This window comes from Papilio polytes, unplaced genomic scaffold, assembly GCF_000836215.1.
Source record: "Papilio polytes unplaced genomic scaffold, Ppol_1.0 DF823923.1, whole genome shotgun sequence".
NCBI classification, from domain to species: Eukaryota; Metazoa; Arthropoda; class Insecta; order Lepidoptera; family Papilionidae; genus Papilio; species Papilio polytes.
The window spans coordinates 650482-656777 of record NW_013525281.1 but is presented as its reverse complement, the minus strand read 5'-3'; the positions used below and the strand labels follow the sequence as shown (position 1 = coordinate 656777).

At 31.8% G+C, this 6296-nt stretch overlaps 1 non-coding gene across 1 annotated transcript; it reads right to left on the bottom strand.

Moving 5' to 3' along the window:
• Positions 1–1545: 1545 nt before the first annotated feature.
• On the bottom strand, positions 1546–1627 carry Trnal-aag. The gene has a single exon. It is a non-coding gene; the product is annotated as a tRNA-Leu (tRNA).
• Positions 1628–6296: the final 4669 nt, after the last annotated feature.

Sequence of the window (6296 nt, the reverse complement as noted above, 5' to 3'; positions counted from 1 at the left end):
TGTTACAAAATGTTGGGCTCCACTGGCCAGGTTGAAAGGTCGTGCAATGACCGATTCAAACAACGATTGTTATTAATCTGTAGAAATACGTCAATTGTTAATTAGAATATTGTTGAGGCATGATTCTGATCAGACTATTGTTAGCAAAGTGACAAAAAGCGGCTTACAATTTATGTATTTGCAAATGATTTTGTTAATTGGTCCTTACTGTTTTTGATACAAATGGGGTATTACAATAAACACAACAACAAGAATTTGCTTAAGAAAACATTTTTAAAGAAAAATAATACGGGTTACCTAAATTTTTATTTTGATTTAACTATCTTTATAGCATTTACAAAATGTTTTAGGTTAATTAAATTTAAATTGGATTTAATTAAAAATAGCTTGGATTAATTACAGCGCCATCTAAGGATAGTATTATAGTATGAAATAATTGTCCTGATACAAGTAAACCAATATTCTTTTCGTTTTAAAAGTAAATAATAGATGGCGCTTATACAAATTATAAATTTAATGAGTTCACAGCAAAAAAAGTAGACAATCATTTTTATTATGGCTTGTACCCAAAATTACTTTTTCGACTTTTAGATTGGAATAACAATTCGAGTCCGGATTTTCACATTAGTAAATATATTTTTATCGATTGTTTTTATTTAATTATTCCATTTAGAGAGAGCAGAGAAAAACCTTAATTACAATGGTTATCGAATATTTTTTTTAATTTCAGAGTGGACATTAAATAAATCAGTTGGTAGATTAAGTTTCAGTTTATATACAGTTTAGATAATATTTTATTATACGCATTTTTAAGTAAGTTTAATATTGTACGCGGAGTATAATCCAGGCAATAATAGAGTCGTATATAACAGAGGGTCGGCAGGCTTAGTGCAGATTATGTGCCGGCGTTCACAGGCTTATTCTGGATCACAATTTATTATCATTACTAATTACGATGCGACGGTTTTATTTTAAATATTACGGATGTGGATATTAAAATCGACCTAAAAATATTAACTAAAAAGATGGTCAGCCATTGTGAACAAGGAGAAAACTTGTGGTAATTTGGATAAATTTTAATTATTACTAGTACTGTTGCTATTATATGAAGCCTCATATAATTTTTATGATACTGAAAATATTCGTATGTTAAATATTTTTATTATTTTATGCAAATTTAAATATTCGTGCTCATGAATTAATTACGTAATGCGTTTCCGGTCTGTTGATGGCGGCTGTATGTCATACGTGACGTCACGCGCTACGCGGCGTCGTAGTCGAAAGCGACGGGAGCCTTCATAATTTATTACCTTCGCATACTATTGAATATAATATAAAATTTACGTTTGACTTAACGCTAATTAAAGTCCTGAATTCAATAAAAGATGCTAAACGACTAAAAAGATTTTCTGTGAATCTGTTTTTATCGCAGCAATTTAGTAGCGGAAATATTTCAAATCAAGCATTTTCTGTGGCCTAATAATTATTTTCTAGGTATTATTTTTATTATTATTGAATTAATAAAAATTGTGTAAAAATGTATCTTGGCAGCGGTGGGATTCGAACCCACGCCTCCGAAGAGACTGGTGCCTTAAACCAGCGCCTTAGACCGCTCGGCCACGCTACCATGTACGAAGCAGCTTGGAATGCATGATAAAATTAGAAAAAAACTTACTTTTATTTATTTTATCTAAGTTTGTTCTGGAAATTTCTCTGATATTAACGATAAATATGCGAAAAGTAAAGGCATATTTTTATATCTATACTTCTATACTAATATAATAAAGCGTAAACACACACTTCTTGTTGCCTAAGATGTCAGCAATTACAGCATATTTTTTAATAACTCTTTTTAAATAAAAAGCCCGACACTTACGTCACGCTTTAGGCTATATATTTCACGCCATTAAATTTAGGGGGTAAATATTTTGGATAAAAGCCCTAATGTGAGAAAGAGGCCATAAGTTGCTGCCAACATCAAGCAAGATTGCCATGGTTTGTCATAATGTCATGTCACTTTAACATTTGATGATTTGACAAATGTAAACAATACAATAAATTTTTCATAATTTTATGCAAATGAAGTCGCACGTGAACGACTACTATAGTATGTCTTACTTTCTGTTTCAGATCTTAATTTTATTGACGTGGGCTTAGTAAGGTTTAGATAATCGTCCGAAGTTATCTCAGCTCGTCCATTCCAGGTAATTAATTATTTAATGAATCGGATTTAGTTAACCTTTTGTTAACCTTTTAGCATTGTGTTTATATTCGTTAGAATTTACATGGTTATTATCTTTGTGTTTAATTTACTTTTTTATTTAAGTGGAAATTAAATGTCATTTACTATAATAAGTGTGAGTTGCACCATATCGCCGGTTATCGTTCAAATTAAAATTATTTGTAACGGTAATATTTGGAATAACCTTAAATTTTTTTTCTAATAAATGGAACCGATAATTATAAATGTATTCGGATAATATAACAGTTTAAATATGCATCTACGCACATTATTTTTTTCAAGATTATACACTGAACCAGCTCGATATAATTTACACGGAAAAATGCCCGTTTTTCGTATTTCCTGGGTAACCCTTGCCTTAATATTGACACACTTGTTGACATCATTTGACACCTATGATCCCTAAAATAGAACGAATCGCGTTACGTTAAGTATACAATATAAATAATTAATGAAGAAAATAGTAATACAATATCTAAAAACGCTACATTTCTAAGTTAATTAAGACAATTTGATCTAAAAGCTAGCGTTTTACAATTTCAGTACAAAGAAAACGTTAAATCAAGCTGAAACTTTCAATAATTCATCTTAATGGAATTAAAAGTGAATAAATCAGGAATTTTCTAAAGCTGTACGACTTTGATAAGTGAATAGAAAATCTGTCTGGGGACGGTAAAATTAATAATTTTTCCTCTGCTTTTTTTATCCTACACTAGCTTTCGCCCACGACTTCGTCCGCGTGGAATTGAAGAAAACAAAAGCGAATAGACTATGTGTTCTTCCAGAGTATCTCCTATATCTATGCCAAATTTTATCGAGATCAGTTTAGGCTACAAACTCTAACAAACATCCATCGAAACTTTCTCATCTATACTTCTATACTATTATAATAAAGCGTAAACACACACTTCTTTGTTGCCTAAGATGTCAGCAATTACAGAATGTTTTTGAATAATTCTTTCTTTAATGAAAAGCCCTACACTTACGTCACGCTTACGACTATATGTTTTCACACTATTGAACTTGGGGGTAAATATTTTGGATAAAACCCCTAATGTGGGAAAGAGACCATAAGTTGCTGCCAACATCAAGGAAGCAAGATTGGCAAGGTTTGTCATGCTAATTTGACACATGTAATACAATAAAATTTTCATAATTTTATGCGGCTGAAGTCGCAAGGAAACACCTAGTTTATAATATTAGTATACTACTAGTGTTAATGTTTAAGTATTCGACCTATGTCAATCAAAATTAAGTGATTTCACTTTTCACCCTGAAAGTAGTAACTTTTCCCAACTTGTCCGATGTTTCCAAACAAAATCAAAGTTTTAAATATTTAAAACGTTAATTAAAAGTTTTTAACCCTTTATAGAAATGTTTTTGACTATTTCGAAGTACGTTAAAACTAAATATAGTTTAAACGTCAAGTTGAAAATTAATAAGTATCAAAAATTTGCTTGATTTTGTAACTTAACATCTAACAAAGTTATACAAGCACCAAACAAAACATAGGGGAAAAAATGCACTCTTTTTCATAATGTATACTAAATGCCAAAAAGTAGATTTAAAATGTATTTATATTTCAAAAGTATTTTTACAGTGATAGTGCCCGCTTTTACATCTTAGCAAGAATGGGCCAGCACGCCCGGTGTAATACCACGACCACACAGAAGATAGGCGTGAAATGGAAGCAATTCCGTGTTTCATCTGATGAGTGTGGTGCTGGAGGCCTAATTTAAGTCCCTTTCTCTTTACCACCCTTGTCTTATAAAGAGGTTGGAACGGGGAAGTGGATTTGACGGTAGAGGAGATGCATAAAAAGGGGAAGTGTCCTCTTGTTGTGCGTCTTCCCCGTCGCATAATATTAGGCAACTCATCTGCAATTGCGGATGTCTATGGGCAGCGGTCGCTTCGCCATATTGGCGGATTCAGGTGGCCGGATGAATGTTTGCCACCTTATCTAAAGAGAGGTTTTTAAATCAAATAACTTTGTAATTAGTAACTTGGTTTTTGCATTTACGTCATAGCTTCAAAATAAGCTTCATTTATAATTGTTAATTTGTACCAAATTACAAGGCATATTTAAGGAATTGCGCATGTATGTTTTTATTGTAGTTATATATACAATATTGATAACTATTCAATTCACAGAAAATACTTCACCCATACTCTTATATCAAAGACTTTCTCGAAACGGTATTCGTAATCGTATTTTATTTCGCATAGTGACAAATGGTATAGAGAGATTTTTCTTTTCCTTTGCCAATTTTGTTTCTGTGAATTATTTCTATCAAACTTTTCTTACATTTACTTTCATATTGCTGAACACAATTTGAATTTTGATAAATAACCTCCTTTATATATGATTGCGTATCTCTACTAATGTTATAAAGAGGAAAGATTTGTATTTCTGTATTTTTGTATGTTTAGAAATAACTCAAAAACAACTAGGCCTATTTTAAAAATTCTTGCACCAGAATTTAATGTAGAATAAAATTGTCCTTTACTATATTTAAATTGAAATAATAGTTCAGAAGATATCGCGAACACAAACAATAAGGGTAACCGAAATATCAGCTTACAAGCTACCAGGCTTAGAAATTTGGAATCTTGCATCGGTAGATTTCTGTTATTACGTAGATTACTTCTAAGTTAATACTTCTGGTAATAGGTTGAAAAAAGGGCGAACGTAAGTTTTGAACTTTCAAATTATACGCGGAAGAAGTCGCGGGCAAAAGTATTTTATATTTTTTTTATTTATATATTTAGTAACTTTTTTGCACTTAAGTGTATAAGTATTGACGGGCGCAAACCTTTGACTAAACTCATACTGTTGTACGATTGGCAATTGTTATGTAGCCAACTTCCTAATTTCTCAACTAAAAATCGAGTAATGTGCGCATCTCCACAAGCTCATAGGAATCAAAAGGCGACTAAACAGTTATGTGGCGATTTAGTTAAAGGGAGCGGGCTCAAGATGTAAAGATTAATAAACATCTAGCTTGTCAGTACATTTTCCCTTGATATTTTATAGCGATGTAATAAATAAAAATAAATACATGCTTATAAAGAGATACGACTAGAAAATAAACGTCCTAATATAATTTTGTTATGAAAAATAGGTTATAAAAACCGGTATCTTACGTGGGTAGCCTCGAGATATGCGGTGCGTAATGCTTGTCGTTTATCATTTCCAGAAATTTCTTCGCGCGGCTTATTCCAATCATTTTGTTGTTCTAAATAAAAAATAAAGTTTACGACTTAGCTAAAGCTGTAATACGATTTATTTTTGTACAATTGTTACGTTTCTTTTAGTTTTAGTGTAGATTTATATTTCATTTTATACGAGATGTCGCCCGCAAACTTCGTTAGCTCAAATTTGGACCACCCGTTACGTCATTTTGACAGCGCGGAATTAAAAAGCCTATATATGCGTATCCATGTCAGCTACCCTCCAGTGAAAGTCCCCTCGATATCGGCCCAGCCGTTTCAGAGATTACCCGGAACAAACGCCGCATGAGGACAGACAGACAAAAACAGACATTCCAATAAAGATGAGGAAAGGATTTGTTTTTTGTATTCATCAGGGAGTTCGCATATTGTTTTTTAAGAGTCCGTTTAATGAAGCATTTTAAAAACTGATTAGTGGATTATTTAAGAGGATATTAGTATTATAAATAGTTTGAAATTCAATACTTTTATCTACAAACATACAAACATTATACATTTCAGTTTCCAATTTGTTTTGAGTGTCAAAGCGAATCCGAACTTCCGGAAAGTTTTAACGAGCTGAATTGAGTCTAGGCAAATTAGTTTGGAATGCAATTAAATTTACTGTGTATTTTCTCATTATTACACTGTTTGTATACCGATGGACATTTTATATTAGACTAGCTGTTGCTCGCGATTTCGCCCGCGTGAAATTAAAAATATAGTCTATGTTACTCACAGATAAATTACCTTTCCAACGATGAAAGAATTTTTTAAATCGGCCCAGTAGTTTCAGAGTTATTTCAATACATACAAAAATACAAAAATCCAAAAATACAAATCT